The sequence below is a fragment of the Phacochoerus africanus genome, chromosome 9, assembly GCF_016906955.1.
Source record: "Phacochoerus africanus isolate WHEZ1 chromosome 9, ROS_Pafr_v1, whole genome shotgun sequence".
Lineage (NCBI taxonomy): Eukaryota > Metazoa > Chordata > Mammalia > Artiodactyla > Suidae > Phacochoerus > Phacochoerus africanus.
In genome coordinates, this window is record NC_062552.1 from 122364815 (window position 1) to 122384854 (window position 20040).

Here is a 20040-nt window from a genome sequence, read left to right on the forward strand (position 1 = left end):
TCAAGAGTCAAGGATGCCCCATTCAGCTTCCGGGTGGTTGTTAGGGCTGCTGAGGGGAAGACTCAGCAAGGCAGGCTGATCCTTGGCTCCAGCGGGTTTCTGAAGAGCACAGCCATTACTCTGGAAGGTTAGGTGGCCCCAGGCCTGGAGGCAGAGTAGGTTGGAATTTCCACTGTGGCTCAGCACATAAAGAACTCGATGCTGTCTCTCTGAGGATGTAGGTTCAATCCCTGGCCTCACTCAGTGGGTGAAGGGTCCAGCATTGCCATGAGCTGTGGTGTATGTCACAGACGCAGCTCGTTTCTAGCATTGCTGTGGCTGTGGTGTAGGCTGGTGGCTACAGCTCAGATTCCACCCCTAGCCTGGGAACCTCCATGTGCTGCAGGTGGGCCCTAAAAAAGAAAAAAAAGAAAAAAAGAAATGGGGGTGGGGAGAGGAGGGCAGTAAGGCAACATATCTGGGAAATCCCTTTTATAAACTTTGAAATAAAAAATAAAACATTATTTTCTCTGGGCCACACGAGAAATGGTATTCTGAGTCTGAGGGCAGAGAGACTGCTCCTTGTTTGGGTAGGGTGGCGGGGGGCTAGGTCTGGACTTTGCAATGGCAGAAAATTCTGGAAAGCAGAGGTCAGAGTCTGCAATGAAGGCAGAGAGACAGCTGGGCAGACCCACAGGGTTTGGAGGACGAGGAGCCTGCCCAGCTAAGTCAGAGCAGAACCTTCAGGTAAGCCACGGGCAGGTCGGAGCCTGGAATGCCATAGAAAGAGATGCCAGGAGCTCTCCTTGTGGCTCAGAGGTTAACAAACCCAACCAGTATCCATGAGGGTGCAGGTTCAATCCCTGGCCTCGCTCAGTGGGTTAAGGATCCAGCATTGCTGTGAGCTGTGGTGTAGGTTGTAGATGCAGCTCAGATTCCATGTAGTTGTTGCTGTGGTGTAGGCCAGAGGCTATAGCTCCTATCAGACCCCTAGCCTGGGAACCTCCATATGCCACAGATGCGGCCCTAAAAAATAAAAATAAATAAATAAATAAAAGAGAGATGCCAGCAACTCACAGGAGGACAACGTGCTCTCACTCAGCCTCCGAAAAGCATCCTGGTCATGGGCCAGGTCCCCAGCACAGGAGGAGTGGCTGCTCTGGACGCCAGCACCTGTGCTTTGAATCTGGCTCCATCACTCACCAGCTGAAGGACACTGTGAAAGGGGTTGCCTCTGAGCCCAAGTTTCCTGGGCTGTGCAGTGGTCTCCTGGGGCCGAATGGGGAGGGGGCAAGGCCTCCTGAGCTCTCACCAGTGCAGCCCCTGCTGTGGAGGAGGCCTGAGCTCCACTCCTCAGAGGAAAGAGGTTCCAGAATGGCAGCTTCCAGTCATGCTCTGAGCAGAAGGGATGTCCCCTCCAGGGACTGGCCCGCCGCCCTCCACCAAGCCTGCCTCTGCTGACAGCATCGCCGACGGGGATAAGAAGACAGAGCTGTGCCCCCAGATGGAGGACACTGTCACTGCTAGGCAGAGGGAACCATGACCGTTCATCCAAGCTCTATAGAAAATCAAACAAATTTTAAAAAAGAATACATTTGAAAACTAAAAAAAAAAGGGGGGGGGACACAAACTTTCCATCATAATTTTGGTCAACGTTCCTTGGAGCAGCTAATATTCAATCTTTGGGTTATTTCTGGAAAGACTCAAAAAGTTAGCATGTTTTGCTCAACAAGGGTTTTATGCCTTCATTCTCCTCATCCCCTCAATTCTATTTTTATTTATTTATTAATTTATTAATTTTTAAGTTAGGGCCACACCTGTGGCACCTGGAGAATCCCAGCCTAGGGGCTGAACTGGAGCAGCTGCTGCTGGCCTACACCACAGCCGTGGCACCTCGGGATCAGGGCCACACCTGGGACCTACACCACCGCTTTCGGCAACACCGGATCCTTAACCCACTGAGTGAGGCCGGGGGTCGAACCCGCATCCTCAAGGATACTAGGCAGCTTCTTAACCCACTGAGCCACAACAGGAACTCCTCTTCCCCTCCATTCTAAAGGCACAAGTCAGCCTGGGTCCAAAAATGCCTCTCGCCTTCTCAGTTTCTCCCTCTATTCTTTATTGCCTCCATTTTCTTTGCTCTCCACCTACATGGAAAAAGAGACCGGAAAATATGCAGCCTGATTCACGGCCAGATCTGGGCAATTGATGCGTTTTAACCTAGCACGGATTGGCGTTGAGCTGCACAAATCCCAATTTCCCAAGCAGGTGTGCCCTGCCAGCGGAGTTCCTGCGCGATGAGACTCCATCAGGCGGCAAGAGTGGGACTTTCCTCTGGGAGCCCCAGGCCACTGAAGAGCTCAAGGACCCAAGGAGGAGCCCATGAGGGAAGGATCTGAGGTCACCCTTCGGGGTTATTGTGGTCTCCCCAGGTGCCTCCACCGCTGGCTGGCCCGTCTCTTTCTGCCCATGACCGTATTCATGTTCTGGCTGCTTAGATGGGGATCTGCTATTGGCCCCATTGGACAGAGGAGGAAAGTGAGGCTGTATGTGGGTGAGAGGAGCTGAGAGAGCATTTTCAGTCCAAGCAGACCCAGCTCCCCCTGGGCTGGCCGGGGCTCCCTTGCAAGGCTTGGCCTTGGAACAGCAGGCGCTTTGCACAATGCAGGGAGATTGAACTCGCTCCCGGGGGGTGGGACGGCTTGGTGGGGAGGCAGCCAACTGCTCAGTTGGTTCAGGAGATAATGATGCTGGAGAGCTGTTTATCGACCCTCTTTGAATGGCAGGCCCCGAATTCCTAATTAACTAACATCCGTGGTCGGGTAACTCTTCTGAGAGCCTGGTCCTATCAGATCACTAACATTCTTCATGGGGTTATCGCTCCCCAAGCCTGTGTTCAGTGCCTGATAAATAGAAGTTTCTGGAGACGATAATTAATGAAGGGCCGGGAGGGAGGGGCGGGCTTTGTGGACCGCCCCAAATCCCCAGAGCACCCAAGAATTAAAGTGGGTTTTTCTGCCAAAGGGAGGCCTGTGTGGACAACGTGCTGTGAGGAAAGGGCCAGGCATGCCCAGCTGTTCTGAATTTAGCCCGGAACGCAGGGGCCGTGGTCCCGGGCCACCTGGCACCCAGCTGTTCAGAGCATCAGAGCCCCTGAAGCCTGCCCTGGCAGGGCCCACAGCGACCGGCTCACAGACTTTCATTGTCCATCCCCGGCTGTGTCTGCACAGCAACTCAGCGTCAGAGACAGGACAGAGACGCAGGTCATCCTGGAGGGGACACTCAAGTCCCAGTCCCTGCCCTCAAGCTCAATCACTGTTGTACCATCCTTTTGGACAGATCTGGTCCTGCTCACACTATCCCACCGACACACTCTTCTTTTGCTTCTCCTCCAGGAGAATACTAGTTCAAGGATCCAGTTTCAGCCCAGCACCCCCCCCCCACCGCACCCACCCCATGCCCCTCAGAGAAACCCTCCCTGACTCACTCTCTCCTGGTGCTGAGTCAGGTGCCTTCCTCCAGGCAGCCGGCCTGGATGCATTACCTCTCTTGCAAAGTTTCCAGCTTCATTGAAATTGTCCATGTCTGAGCTGCCCACTAGATCCTGAGCTTCTTGAAGGCCCCACCAGGCTCCTAGCTATTTCTGTCACCCCAGAACCCAAGACAGAGCCTAGCTGGAAAGAATCGGTGCCCAAGTGGTTCCTCATGAATACAAGAGTGGGTGAAAGAACAGCGAGTAAACGAGTCCTCTTTTTTTTTTTTTTTTTTTTTCTTTATAGGGCCGCCCCTGTAGCACATGGAGGTTCCCAGGCTAGGAGTTGAATCAGAGCTGCATCTACCATCCTACACCACAGCCACAGCAACATCACATCCGAGCTGCATCTACAGCCACAGCTTGCGGCAATGCTGGATCCTTAACCCACTGAGTGAGGCCAGGCATCGAACCCACACCCTCATGGACACTATGTTGAGTTCTTAACATGCTGAACCACAACAGCAACTTTAGTCTTTTGTTTTTTAATAAGATGTTTGGACTCTCCAAGGACAGGGATGTTAATCTTGATATAAGTAGATGATCCAGTGGGGTTTGGTGCTTGAAAACAAGAAAGCTGTGAAGAGGAAGGCAGGGGACACTCCCAACAAGCCTAAGGCAGACCTCAGAATGCTGGGGACGGCTGGGGCCAGCCAGCCCGGCCTGAGGGACAGCACACCCTCTCCAGTGGACACATGTCTCTGAGGCCTCAGGAAGCACAATGCAGGTCCCCATGCAGGACCCAGGCCTGGAAGGGGGCTAACATTTAGTGCCCCTACAGGAGCTCAGAAACCCAGCAACAAAGTTTTGCTGCTGTGTCTGTTTCTGCTGAAACGCAATAGGATACTTGCGTGCTTGAGAGGCCCCAGGCCTGGCAGGACCGGAATGTTTTCACCCCTCAGATGAGAAGATAGAGATGGTGGCGTGGCATGCACTTAGGTCCAGACGCAGAGCAGCTCAGAGTCATCCGGGTGTGTTTTTAAGGGGCGGCGTTTTAATAATAATGCGATGGGGTGAGTGACCCAGACCACCCAAGTCTCAGCTTCTTCAGCTCGGAAACGCATTGACGACATCCCTTCTCTGGGGGCCCCCAGGCACATCAGGTAGGAGACGCGTTTGATGCTGGGTCTGGAATCTTCCCGGACTCAGACCCTCTGCCTTTCTCCAGGCTGGACCTGAGGAAGCTGGAAGGGACCGGGGCCGCTTTCTCCCAGATGCGTCCCCTAAACTGGCTGTTAGCTCCTACCCGCCTGAGCTCTTAGTGACATTAGAGGGGTTTTGTTTTTCCACGAAGACTCACGTGCGAGGCAATAAAACATCCCTTTCCATCAGCCTATCACTCTTCCTAAAGACCAGGCAGTAAGTGTGTGCACTCAATCCGTCTTCCACATGTGAAAATCACTGATACCTTCTAAGACTTATATAAGGTAAGTTTATCGACTTAGAGTTCAGTAAATATCATAATTCCCTAAATATGTTTTAAGCCAAGAGGAGCCTTCTGGACACTGTAAAAATGCTTGGGGGACAACAGGAACAATTATGTTTGAGGTCAGACTTTTCTCCATATGCAAATTTTTTTTCTTTTTTTGGGGGGGCTGCATGTGCAGCAAGTGGAGGTTCCCAGGCTAGGGGTCAAATCAGAGCTGCAGCTGCTGGCCTACCCTATAGCCACAGCAATGTGGGATCTGAGCTGTGTCTGCGACCTACACCACAGCTCACGGCAATGCCGGATCCCTAACCCACTGAGCGAGGCCAGGGATCAAAACTGCATCCTCATGGTTCCTAGTTGAGTTTGTGACCCCTGAGCCATGACGGGAACATCTCCATGGAGATGTTGGCAAATCCCACCTGCTGTTACCCCTTCCCAGCTCCCTGCTTGCACTGCACCTGTGCTTGACCATTGGCCTTGATCTTGGCCTCCTAGATGGGGAGCCCACACCCAAAGGCTTAAGAGTAATAGAAAGGAGAGACTCAAAGATGCCAGTCAGAAAGAGTGGGGGGAGGGCCATGAGTCGTTCCTTGGTTCACCGGGCATTTCTGGAATCTTCCAGGACTCAGACCCTCTCCCTTTCTCTAGGCTGGACCTGAGGAAGCCAGGAGGGACGGGGGGCCACTTTCTCCCCAATACATCTGGGTGCAGAGTTCTGGATGTGGGGCCCTTTGGTGGGCAAGATGAAGAGTCCCTGCTTTCACAGAGAGAGAGAGTGAGAGAGAGAGAGAGAGAGAGAGAGAGAGAGAGAGAGGAAAAGGCACAGGCAATCATCAAAACCAGATCATCCTATGACAAGCCTGACAATGAAGACAACTAGAGCAGTTTCAAGGCACAGAGAGGTTGGACAGCTTCTGCTCTGGACCAGCCCTGCTGGGCAGGCCTCTCCAAGCAGCTCACATGGGGGACCCTAGGGGGAATTGGCATTGTGAGCCCCAGGCCGTGAGGCTGGGCACTCCAGACCCAGCATCAGCAAGTGCAAAGGCCCAGTGGCAGGACCGTGCTGGGCATATGTAAAGAGCCAGGGGACAGAGGCCGTAAGCAGGCAGCACTGGGGGCAGGGTGTGGGATGAAGGGCTTGGGTTTGTGTCAGAGAGGAAGCAGGGGGGCTTGAACAGCAAAAGGCCTGGACACCAAGGCGATGACTCTGGCTGCTCTGAGGTCGGAGAGCTATAGGCAAGGTACCACAGGATTTAACTTATATATTTTTTTCTTTTTCTTTTTTTTTTAAATTAAAAAAATATATATATTTTTTCAAATCTATGGATTTGATTTACAGCGTTTTGCCAATTTCTGCTGTCCAGCAAAGTGACCCAGTCATACATATATATACATATCCTTGCTTATATTATCTTCCATCACGGTCTATCCCAAGAGGCTGGATAGAGTCCCCTTTGCTTATTCATTAAAAATGCAACAGTTTGCATCTTCTAACCCCAGACTCCCAGTCCACCCCGCTCCCTCCCCCGCCCCCTTGGCAACCGCAAGTCTGCTCTCCATGTCTGTGAGTCTGTTTCTGTTTTGTAGGTCGGTTCCTTTGTGCCATATTTTAGATTTTTAAAGTCTGCTCACTTGAGGCGCAAAAGGCTCGGAGACCAGGCAGATCTGAGCCTGAAATCTCAGCTACGTCATCGTTTCTCGCTGACTCCAAAAAGGAAGCTCCAAAGAGCTTCACAGGCTGTTGCGAGGTTTGAATACAGGAATCGCTCAGGTCACCTGCCCGGAGCTCAGAGAACCAACCAGCCCTAGGTTCCTTCCCAGGGTGTTTTCCCAAACCCGCAGCTCCCAGCACTTACGCAGCTAACAGTACGTCCCCAGAACATATGCAGCTAATAGTGTTAGGAGAGAGCAGCCCCTCCTTGCGAGAGGACCGTCCTCTCCTGTGATGGCTCTTTAAACCCCGTATTTAACATTCAGTACCTGCTTCCATGGAGTACCACACATGGCTGTGAGAGTGACCACTTAAGTCCAGGTTGCATCCACATCTCCCAATCCAGAAGCCCAGGGACATCCTGAGTGTTTCATTTTCCCAGATGCAGGAGGCACGGCCCATGCCTTGACTTAAAATAATAACAGGAATAATAATGATGCTGATGATAACGGCAACCTGGATACCCACGGAGTCTCTTCCAACGCAATTTCATAGTGTTAAGGCGATTCAGAGGGTCCCCTCTTGCTGCTGCTTCTCAGAATAAAAGTTTTGGACGAAACAGACTGAAAGGCTGGCATAGGGTCCAGCCAGCTCAGCGTCTGATGCTGAGAGAACTCACCCTTCTCGCTGCATCAGACCCTGTTTCAGAAACTGCCTTTGCAACTCTGACACATTGAACGGAGGCAGCGCAGACAGGTATTTAGAAAGACCAAGGAGGCAGGTGGGCCCCATCGGTCTTCCTCTTCAGGGCGTTCCTTTGTCCAGGACTGAGGCCAGCAACTTGACATCCGTTTACTCCGAGAGTCGTACGCCGTTTATCTAAATCTTCGACTTCGGAGCACAGATGTGTTGACCTCCACAGACTAGTCTTGATCCTGAGATAAAAGGAGACCATTCCTTCCCCTCAAAAAGTAAACTCAGAGGTTTTCTTTTTTCCCTCTGTCACCCTCCTTCCCCACTTTGGTTGGCCACGCCCCTCGAAGGCAGTAGCCAGCAAGACCGGCCTCATTCAACAGAGGCCTCTGGCCTGGGACTTGCCAATGTGGCAGGTGAGCTGAGCCTTCCAGAACTTTCCACAGAGCATCACCACAGCTGCTGTTCCTTGAGTACCTACTGTGTGTCCGCTGCCGTCTATGAATTTGGTCCAAATCCAGAGATGCTCCTGCAAGGATCCTCCTCCCTGAGGAGTAAACCAAGGCCCCACGCAGGTAGGGAGCGCACGCAGAATCTCAGGTAGCATGTGTCTAAGCCAGGACCTGGGGCACTCCCTACTTCCATCATCACGCTGCCTGTTCCAAGAAGCAGTTGCTCTGTGCCTGCTCATTGCCCGGCGCTGCGCCAGTGACCAGGGCATCCGAGAGCAAACAGATATACCAGAGCCCTCTGGAATCTCAGGCTTGGCTCGGGTTCCTGCAGAAGCAGAACCTGCCATAAGGATTAGCTAACAGAATTTATTGGGTCTTTGGGAAGCCCAGGTCAAGGAGATGGACCACGAGACGGGGAGAACAAAGCAGTCACAGAGGGGTGCACTACTCAGGCAAGGCCACCTCAGAGAGGAATGGGACTCACTCCCCCCACCAGAGACTTCAAGCGATGATGCACAAAATGCCTGGAATCTACCCACCCACAAACCAGGCACTGGGAAGCTGGGGTATTTATCCACATTCTTGCCATCCATCCATCGCTGGATGAGGTTTGCTTCCAAGGGCATTAACTACCAAGCTTTTTGTATTTCCCAAGCATTTTGGGCTTCTTGCCAGAAGAAAAAGCCTCAGACATTAACCACAAGTAGCCGAGAAAGGCAAAGAGCTGGCATTTTTTGAGCAGCACCTGTATGCCAGGCACCGGGCACCTATCTGCAGATTTCCTGTAGAGAGAAGTGCATAATTATGCCAGGGTGCAGGTACCCGGTCTGCATTTATGAGCTATAAGCTCTTGAACGAATGTGACATTTTCTGCAAGATGGGAAGAGTTGGAATGCCCACGCAGAGAAGGAAACTTGGATTGGAAGAGGCGGTGTGTGGAAAGCAGTCAGCCCCGTGCCTAGAACTCAGTGAGTTCCCACACAAGGTGAACTTACATGGAAACTGTAACGTCCTTGCCTCATTAAATCCTGCCACGGATCTGTGAGGACACTGAGCTCCCAGGGGTGGCACAAGGTGACCTACGTCCTCCAGGCATCGGACAGCAGAACAGAGTTTGATCCAAGGCCTGAGCCCAGCTTCCAGAGGAACACGTCACGGTGATCACCAGGGCACGGGCTCCTCTTCCTCTGTGAACCCTCTCTCCGCGCCCGGGAACACAGGACTCAAGTCAGAATGCACGCCTCCTCACTCCTCTGCCTTCCGAGCCTGGATCCTGAAGCTGCCTTCCTCCCCAGATGGATAACACATCCATCCCCCTAAGTGCTTGACACGGACAGGGTAGAGATTTGAAGCTGCTCTCTAAAGCTCAATTATTTCTGTGATTAATGTTTTATTAGATGGTGGGCAACAGAAATGCGATCCAGGCTCAAAAGAAATAATTCAAATGGAGAACATCGTTGCATAAAACCTCCATTTAAAGGGTTTTTTTTTTTTTTTCCCCCTAACTTTTTAAAAAAGTGACTTTGGAAGAAAGCTTCAACCTGAGGAGAAGGATCAAAAGGAAAATTGATGGCTTCGGGGTGAAATTTTTTTCCTTCGGTAATTTAACTGTCCGGATAGAGATAATGATGTCCACCTGTCAAGGGGAGAAGGCAGGAGCCGCTGCAAAGAAAGATAGCAGGGACCTTCACAGAATCCGTGTGGCTCAGAGAGCTTCGTTAAGGGGCTGGGAGGGAAAGAATGATTGCCTTTTTTCCATCCATCAGCTGCCCTCTTTCTCCAAGCCTGAGAGAGGATTTAAAGCCTCCTGCGGCCCCCGAGAAGCTGATGAAGACATGCAGCTTCTGGTTCTGCCTGACTCTTGAGTCATTAGTAATTGAGATAGGATATGCCTGGTGCTTACCTAAGCGAACCCAGGAAGCTGTCCAGGGACCCATGAGGATTTCTCCCAACATCCCCATTTTGCAGATGAGGAAAATGAGGCCCCACGAATTCAGTGTTCCTAATGCATAGTCACTTGGCCAAGATGTGGCAGAGACATGAGCAGTCTGAGCTCCCAGCCATGATGTCACACTGCCCCACACTCCTGGTCACCACTCCTGGTCGCTGTGTGACCCTCAGCACAGCGCTGCCAGAGGTTGAGTTTGGCTCATTTCCGAATAAGGGAATCAAGAACCAGAGAGGGGCAAGGGCTCGTCCAAGGTCACAGAGCCGGTGCCTGGCAGAGCTGGACTTTGAACCAGAGTAGTCTGATCCCAGCCAACTTTGCAACAGGTGGGAGAGTGGGGAGTTTTAGCTGGTGGGTTTTCCTTCATGGTTCATTTTAGTTAGTGAATCTGGCATTTTAACAGTTTTTGTTATAATTAGTTTCTTATGCTTTAGACTATTGTATCAATAAAGGATAGTTAAAAACACTTGGTATTTGTGTTGATTTTGTCCTTTTTTCTGGAAAAAAAATGGAGCTGCCAAACTAAGTCACTTTAAGAGAAATTGGTGTTATAGTTGTTACCACACAGCAGATATAAACAAACCGAGATGTGTGTCTAACATATATTAGTATCACTACATACATATTTCATGTATGCAAATACGTTACTTATGTGTAAATTCACAACTTCTTTGTACTGCTTGGAATTATGAAGAGTCGTGAGTATGCTGTAAACCTACATGTGTGTCTAGTACACATACGTATCAGTACACATATGTTTCAGGTATGTAAATGTGTTACATATGTATGAATTCATTCGCCTCCTTGTACTGCTTAGATTTAGGAAGAGTCATTGAGTAGGTTGATCTCCGAGGCTACGCTTCGTGAACATGTCATTGCCCGTGGTGAGCAGGTTCGCCGTTAGGGCAAAGTAAAGCTTGAATGAAGTTTAAGGTTTTGACGTTCAATGGGGGGTATGTCCTAGGAGCCGGGGCTCACCCTCTTTGTCCCAGCAAATTCACACTGTAGCCTCTCTTTCCTGATAAGTCATCACAGGTACTTCTTTTTTTTTGTGTGTGTCTTTTTGCTATTTCTTTGGGCCGCTTCCGCGGCATATGGAGGTTCCCAGGCTAGGGGTGGAATCGGAGCTGTAGCCACCGGCCTACACCAGAGCCACAGCAACGCAGGATCCGAGCCGCGTCTGCAACCTACACCACAGCTCACGGCAACGCCGGATCGTTAACCCACTGAGCAAGGGCAGGGACCGAACCCGCAACCTCAGGGTTCCTAGTCGGATTCGTTAACCACTGCGCCACGACGGGAACTCCCACAGGTACTTCTCATTAACCTCACGTTCAGGGGGCACTGCCTGACTCTCTCTTAGAAAAGCCACGAAGGTCCCCAAAGTGAGTGTGGCCTACACCCTAGAGCATACCCAAGCAGAGTTTGACATTCAGCCATCCAAAAGGAGAGTGCAAAGATCTGCCTGGCCATCTGTGTTCGCTATTGTGACAGAGAGAAAAAGTGTTACCTTTGTGATGTGGCTTGATGTACGCCTCTGTTTATTCTGCAAAGTGTCAAAGGTGGAATAGGTAAGGAGTGGCTCTAGATGGCTAATCTACCATCTCTGTTCCAGAGGGCTTCATATTTCATTCAGCTTGAAACTGAACATGACCAGGTCATTATGTAAATCATGAAATGAGATCGGTAATTTCTTTAAAGAATATCTGATAAATTATTGGTGATCAGTGTGGTACTGATTAAGTTGTTATAATAAGCATGTGCTTTACTAGGAACCCCATATGTTAAGAATCTGCCTCAAAATATAAGCCAGGGTCTGGGGAAAGTTTAAATCTGCTGACCTTGGCCTTGGTTCTCAAGGTGGAAGAGACAGAACAGAATGTCTGAGCTCAGGGTCACCATTCTAAACAGCAAATCCATTGCCCTCCATTCTTACGAACTCAATGGAATGTCCTTTGAAACTCAAGCTGATATCAAAAGGACACTATACCACTATACCAGGTAGGACCCAAATTCAATGGCCTTCTCTAGCTGCATTTCAGGCCTAGCTTTTTTTAATATTAAAAGTCATATTTCCAGAGTTTCCATTTGGCACAGTAGAAATGAATCCAGCTAGAAACCATGTTCATGTCTTAGCTCTGACTTACAAACTATGAGACTTTGTAGCCACAAAGTGGCCATGAGGATGATGACTGTGCTAAGAAAGTGGTGATAAGAAAGATAAGAAGATGATAACAGCAAAAATAAAAGCTGCTCCTGGGGAAAATGTTCAGAGATCCTTGTGCTAGGTGGAAAGTGGGAACCAGGCCCTGTCTAAGATTTCCTACTTCCCCTGTGATTCTGTGCCTTCTCAATGAAATAAAAACAACAGAGCTTTAGAATCAGATCAACAACAGGGTAGTTTCACTAGGTATGAACTTCATGATCTTGGTCAAATTATTTATGTTCTTTGAGCCTTTTTTTTTCAACCCTGGAATATGGTGATAAAATATCCATCATGCAGAGTGGTGGACAGAATTAATACTTTTTAATTTTGTAAAGTACCTTGTCACAATTCCAGGCATATGAATCTCACCCAATGCATATTATTCACTCTTTGATGGAAGATGAAAGGAAATTATAGGTGCTGACCTAGATTACTGACGGCTAAAGAGCCGAGTGACTGAATGTTTATCAAGGACTTTTTGAGAACTGTGTTCCATAGCTGTGACCTAGAGCTTTAGAAAACCGAGTAACAGGGAATGGCTCTTCGTTGTCCTCACAGGATGCTAGGTGAACTTAGGTCTGGAAATTTCTCCCCAGTGCAAGTAACCCTGGACTTCAACCTGCTATTGAGCCTTTTTAGGCTTTTTCCAATTTTGTCCAAAGTTGAATTCCAACCAGGCTATTCACTCATTCATTTGTGCATCAAAATCTTATTAATCGTGTACCACAGGCTTAAGTTCTGTTAAGCAAGGAGGATGGATAATTGCATGTGGCCAAGCCCTGACCAGTTCTGGGGATGGGTTAGAAGAGATAAGCATGTGTTCGAGCCATTGTGATGTGGTGCCTTAAGAGCTGAAATGAAGACGTATGTGGAATGCAAGGATGGTGTGGTACAGAGCCTGTCCGATTCTGCCCGGAGCACCAAGCAGAGGTGAGAATTCTTCCTGGAAGAGATGATAGCTAGATTTAGGAGAACTAGGTGACAGGAATAAGTACCACAGCACAAGAGTAGCAGTTGTAAATATTGTGGGTTCTTTGTATATTCAATACATTTAAAAATTTTAATTGAAGTTTAGTTGATTATAGTATTGTCATAGTTTCAAGGGTATAGCACAGTGACTCAGGTATGCATATATATAAAAAAATCTATATATTCTTATGTATAATATGTAATATCTAGTATGTAATAATACATATTACAATACATAATATTATAATTATGTACATTTATAATATGTAATATAATTATATATAATATATAATTACATAATATTAATATATGTTATATTATATTTTATATGGAGTTCCCATCATGGCGCAATGGAAATGAATCTGACTAGGAACCATAAGGTTGTGAGTTTGATCCCTGGCCTTGCTCAGTGGGTTAAGGATTCAACATTGCCATGAGCTGTGTAGGTCGCACATGTGGCTCAGATCTGATGTTGCTGTGGCTGTGGTGTAGGCTGGCAGCCGTAGCTCTGATTTGACCCCTGGCATGGGAATCTCCATATGTCAAGGGTGTGGCCCTAAAAAGAAAAAAAAATCACATATATATATATATATATATATATATATATATATATAAAGTATACATTCTTCTTCAGATTCTCTTCCCTTATAGATTCTTACAAAATATTGTTTACTTACTGTGCTATACAGTAGGTCCTTACTGGTTACCTATTTTATATATAGCAGCTTGTACATGTTAATCCCAAACTCCTAATATTTATCGAAGGCCTTCTAAGGGGCAGGCCCTGTAGTAAGCACTGAGGATACATGGAAAGCAAGACAGATAGAGTCTGCTCTGCACTGTTCTGGTGGAGAAAGCAGACATTTTCAGTGTAATTGGTAGGTGGATGGAAAATTCACACAAACCAGAGGAGATTCAGTGACTCTGAGTAGAGTTTCTCAGGGATAATGAGGTCAGCTTCTATGGACATCATCTTAGAGGAAAGAGCAAAAGTTAGGAAAGCGATGGGACAAAGTCCTCTCCAATGTCTCTGGTCCCACAGCAGCAAGAACCCAGATGGCCACCAATGTCTCCAGGACAGGACCCCTGCTTACCATCACTTTTCAAGTTGGCCCACTAGCTGTGGATGAGGCCAGCTGGGTCACAGCTAGCATCCAAAAGGACTAGGTTTCAAGGGCCAGTGCTTCACACATACAAGCACCAATCCTCCAAACACCCTGGAAAGTTGGTCCCCATTTCCCAGAAGGAACCGTAGGCTCAAAGAGGTGGGATAATGCACCCATGGTCATGTAGGTAGCGAAGGCCAAAGCATGGTCTCATGTCTATAGAAGTCAAAAAAGGAGGCAATTTCAACTGACATATTGGAAAAGTCAGAGTTCCCATTGTGGCACAGTGGGAACGAAACTGACTAGGAACCATGAGGTTGCAGGTTTGATCCCTGGCCTCTCTCAGTGGGCTAAGGATCTGGTGTTGCCGTGAGCTGTGGTGTAGGTCACAGACGTGGCTCAGATCTGGCATTGCTATGGCTGTGGCGTAGGCCATCGGCTATAGCTCCGATTAGACCCCTAGCTTGGGAACCTCTGTATGCTGTGAGTGCGGCCCTAAAAATGACAAAAAAAAAAAAAAAAAGTCACCAGCCCTGTCTTCTTCAATATGAGGTGGGCTAATCCAGTTAGAAAACATTCACTAGGTTAGACTTGACCTGTCTGCATATTTGTTTCTCCCAACAAAGTTGCGCAGTTTGTGGAAAGGAAAAGAGTTAACCCGTGGTTATATCCCTAGCACCTGGCAGGGGCCGGGCATAATGCCGAGTCTTGGGTGTAGGCAATATAATGGACAGGACGGTGGTTGCCTGAATCACAAGCAGGGTCTCTAGCTTGTAAACCATCTCCCCTTGGCTAGGCCAGTCTCGTGGCTATCAGGAAGCCCCCACACCATGTCCAAAGTCACTAAGCCATTGAACAAGGACAACATTCAAATTCGGTCATTCCACTTTACCATGCCACTGCCGGCCACATCACGCTGCAGACAGACTGAAGTGGTAGCCAAAGCCACCCAGTGTGCATTGATTATGCCCTTCCTGTAAGCCCTTGGACAGTGAAAAGAAGATTTCTTTACAGTCAAGTAGGGGGGCCAGTACACTAGCATGGAAAGAGTAAGCTGACAGTTTCAGCTAAGATGCTGTATCAAGGTAAATGCTGCAGCAATATGCCAGAAGTATCATAATGTGACCCTGCATGGGGCTGGAGAAAGGGGGTCAGGTCAATAAGGCCTGGAGAAAGAATGACATCCCCATCACAAGCCTGCATGACCCTTTGAGGACGAGGAGTCCCTGCAAAAACTCTGTGCTAGGAGACCATGCATTTATAAAGTCCAGAGCTCAGGAGAGGAGCTAATGGCTGAAGAAACATTTCCAGGAGCACCCAAGGGCCACGTTGTTCTCATCTGGGTCCTGGGCCTGGAGGGCTTGGTTCCGAAACAGGAGGAATACACTGAATCACTGAGGGGGTCTGTTACAGAAAGACACATGGAGGGCCCGCTGCTGGGAGACACTGGGAAAGGCTTCCAGAGAATGGTTCTCTGGAGCTGGGTTTTGGTGAAGGAACAGATGCTTGAGATGGGGAAGGGGCTTGGAGGCCAGGGTCAGCACAGGAGCAAAGGCAAGGAGATTTCTTCTGGGGAAACCAGTGTTGCCTCAGCAAACCTTGCCCAAGCACCTGCCACTGGTGAGAACTTGTGTGAGGCCCCGGGAGACAGGGAGGGGTGAAGACCCAACCTGTCCAGCCCTCCCCAACCTCGCAGCTCACAGGGCCAAGCCGACAGGTGCCTCCACAAGGCAGGTGAATATATAAGGCTGAAAAGATGGATCAGAGCTGGAGGTGGAGTGAAGTGGGAGCCATGAGGTCCTGACAGCCGGGTTTTACCTCTACATCCGGGCATTATTCAGAGCTAGTGAATGCTTCTGAGGAAGAGTCAGAAATCCCCGATTTCAACCAAAAGCAAAGAAACAACAACAACAAACGTACAACAACTTCTGTGCCAGTGAATGGGGGAGGAGGGGTGTTGACACTGGAAATGCCATTTGGTGCCTTCCTGGGATGGTCCCAGACTTTTACATTGAGGGCTCCAGGGAGAGGAAGCCACTGGGGACCCCGGACCCCTGGCAGCACCCCCCCAAAAAAACTGTGTTTTTGTCACTTGTCAAGGTGTCATTGACCTCCACGTGGAAGCCTGGGGAAAGAACAACATCTACATGGGGTATTGGGGGAGGGATTAGCAAATGCTGTGTTCTCACCTGTCATAGATTTTCTTCTCTGGTTGAAGATGGAGATTTAAACAGAGGGAGGGAAACAGACTGAGCTGCCCTTTCCCCTCCAGGGCTGTGAGAAGAACCACAGGGGGGTGGCCTGATGACAGCGGGGAGCGGGGAGAGGCGAGAGTGAGACTGGATTTGCTCATCTTCTGGTGAAGCACCAAATGCCATTGGCTCTCTGCCTCTCCTTCCTTGCTATTTTTGGGCCCTTATAGCATCCAAATCTGCATCTCCTATACTGAAACTTCTCTCTGAGGCTTACCCTCTTTTCTTCTGGAAGCCACGCGGCTCCTCCCACCTGCAGCTCCAAACTGGAAGTTTTATCTCCTGTGCTTCCTCTCCCCCACAGTTTGGGTACCCTTCAAGACAGAAAGTGAGGCTGCCCCTCCCTCTCCTGCATTCCTAGCATCCTGCAGGTTTCCTCTCCTCAAGCTTTCTGGATTCGTCCTCTTCATCACTGCTACATTTATTCTCCCTCAAGGTCACCTGCACCTGGAGGACCCAGTCCCAGTTCCTTAGCAAAACTTCGCATGTCCTTCCCCATCCACACCAGGCCCATCTCTATGTCCTTGTGACTTTTGATTCTAGCAACGCCAAAGAGCTTGCATCTCCAGGCTTAGCCTGTGCACCAGATGACTTCACACTTTCTACGCCCTTGATATGTTCTTGTCCTTCCTGACTCACATGAGGCTTCAGCTCCTCCAGAAAGTCTTTGCTGATTCTCCTCTGGGGGGTGGGGGGACCACACTCACCATGGTTCCCGTGCCCTGACCCAGTGCTGTGCACTTGGGCGCTTGTCCAGCCTTCCCTGAGTATTGCTCTGTTTCTGTGCGACCCATTGCACTGAGGGCTACCTGGGCTCAGCTGCTCTCACTCCAGCGCCAACTTCAATTCCTGCACAATGTGTGTGTCCAAAGACTGTGTCATTAATTTCCTTTCTCTGGAGAACAGAGCTGCACCCATCACTCAAGGATTTCTCCCGAAAGGGTCTCAGAACTGTGGAAACTGAGGTCCCAGAGGGAAAATATCTTGGGGCCCATCTGGACTGGTCTGGGATTCTGACCCTGGTCCAAGATACCTCTGCTGGCAGCAGATCTTTTTTTTTTTTTTTTTTTCGCTCTTTTAGGACCACCCCTGTGGTATACAGAACTTCCCAGGCTAGGGGTCAAATCGGAGCTGCCACTGCCAGCCTCTGCTGCAGCCACAACAACTCAGGATCTAGGGCTCATCTGCCACCTACAAAAGCTGATTGCAATACAGGTTCCTTAACCCAGTGAGCAAGGCCAGACTCGAACCCGCGTCCTCATGGGTATAGTCAGGTTTGTAACCTGCTGAGCCACAGCAGGAGCTCCCCAGCAGCAGATCTCTTCTTTCTCACTCTGCTCTCTGCTGAAACTGACCCCTGGCCAACCAGAAGCAGCACTCACAACCCCCAGCCTACTGTGAAGATCTGGCATCTGGGAGAGGCGGGAATTGGGTTAACCGGGCTTGCAGCTATGGTTAGAGACTGTATCTCTGCTTCCTGAGACTCTTGCTATCGGGCACTTCCAGAGGCCAAGACACGAATAAGAGTCTGGATAAAGTCTGACGTGCCTTTCGGCCCGTTCTTGTTCTTGTGAAGTTCCAATTCTGTGATATTCTGTGATGTGTGGGGACTCATCCTTGATTCACCTGGAACCTATAGGGCAGCCCTGGAGGCCTCATTCTCACTGCCTGTCACTCCACCACCACCCCTCAACTCAAAAGCCAGGCAAAGGAGTTCCCTGGTGGCCTAGCAGTTAAGGATTCGGCATTGTCACTGCTATAGTGTGGGTTCTATCCCAGGCCCAGGAATTTCTGCTTGCCATGGGTGCAGGAGAAAAAAAAAAAAAACAAAAAAAAAACCAAAAAACAAAAAACCAGGAATTTCCATTGTGGCTCAGCAGGTTAAGGACCAACATAGTCCTGTGAGGATGTTGCTTTGATCCCTGGCCTCACTCAGTGGGTTAAGGATCCAGTTGCCGCTGCTATGGCATAGGTTGCGGATGCAGCTCAGATTCCCTGTTACTGTGGCTGTGGTGTAAGCCTGCAGCTACAGCTCCCATTCGACCTTTGGCCTGGGAACTTCCATATGCCACAGGTATGGCTATGAAAAGAAAAGAAATGAAAAGAGAAGAGAAGAGAACAGAAGGAAAGGGGAGGGGAGGAGAGGAGAGGAGAAGAGAGGAAAGGAATGAGCCAGGTAAACAGTAGGTGCTCAGGAACGAGTGGCTGAAAGAATTCAGTTCTCCTGACTTTCAGAACAAGGCATCTGCAACATTTCAGGCAGATTAGAACACGGCCTGCAGGAAGTATCAAAATGATGCATTGCATATGCACCCAGCACTGGGCTGTACCTTTACGTCATGGCCTCATTTCATCCCCGGCACCATCACAGGTCATTGTCACTATTACTATGCCCACTTTAGAGATGGGGAGACTGAGGTTGTAAAGCTGCCTCAGATGCCCAGGTGTGCATGTCAGCCTCAGTCCACTTGGCCCCAGAGCCTGAAATCCTCTCGTCTGGTTGCCTCATTCTCTGGGATGTGCTAGAGGAATGAAGCCGCATTGTCCGCAACCCCACAAGCCTATTTCTCCAATTTGTGATAAAAACCTGGAAGGCAAGAAAGAGACACACCGGAAGCCAAGGTCAGTCTCAACCAAGGTAGCAAGAAAGCCAAGGGTTTGACCCAAGACCCATCTGGATTACATCTAATTAAGACAAGTTCTTTTGCTTCTATTCTTTTTTTCCCCTTTTGTCATGGCTGCACTATTGGCATGTGCTGTCTAAAGAGAACATAGTTAATTGGTTTATTTAGCCAACTATAGATGTATTCAGTATTATTCTTCATCGTGTGAATTAAATTAGTTTATTTACCCCCACGCATTTCATTCAGTTCATTTAATTTAATTTCATAGTTATAACATGGGGAACAAACTAACTAGATTTCTCCCTTTGGGATGGAAATGGGCAAATATTTTGGTTCTGAATTAACAAGCAGCGAAGCTGATATTTATAATAAATCATCCATTGTTAGCCATCCTGATAATTATTCCGTGAGTGGTCTAAAACAGACATGGGCATGTAACAGACATACTGTTGGCTTTTATTGCAGTTGAGTTCTTTGTGTTAACGAACAATCTAAACTGGAAACTTAGAGATGCCTCCAGAGCAAAGCAGTCTGCTTCACAGGCAGGAACTGAGCACCTACTATGTGCCTTCCCACCCCCCTGAACAACTTCACGTGTTCAATCACACCAGCCCCTGCTGTGAACATGTCTGCATCTTCATCTCTCATAGGAAGATGCCCAAGCCTCTCAGCAAGGTGTGCAGGACCCCTGTGACCTGGCCCCAGTTCCTTCCCACCCTCCACTTCTGGCCCTCGCTCTCTGCAGCCCCCTTGACCCCAGATTTGTTGAAGGCATTAGCGATGCTAAACTCTTTGCACTTGTGCTTATATGGTGAGCTGTACCAGGACTGTGGCTCTTTCTTTCCTCTGTCCTCTCCCTGGTGAACTCTGATTCATCCTTCAAGATTCAGTCGAATTTCTACCCTGCTCTAAGCAGGCTGCCCTAAAGCATCACTGGAGGAGTTGATACCATCCTCCTTCATCCTTTAAGCAGAACCACATCCTAGTGCAAGTGGTCCCATCACCCACTGTAAGAGTGTGGCTTTTCCCATCCCTGGACAAAAAACGGGACCCACACTGTACCACCTCCTTTCTCATCTGAAACCCCCACATCCTTAAAATGGGCTGATAGCAATATCCTCTTTACACAGGTATTTGTTTTGAGAATTAAATAAGGTTACAGTGTGTAAAGGATTAAATGACAACATATGTAATAGTAA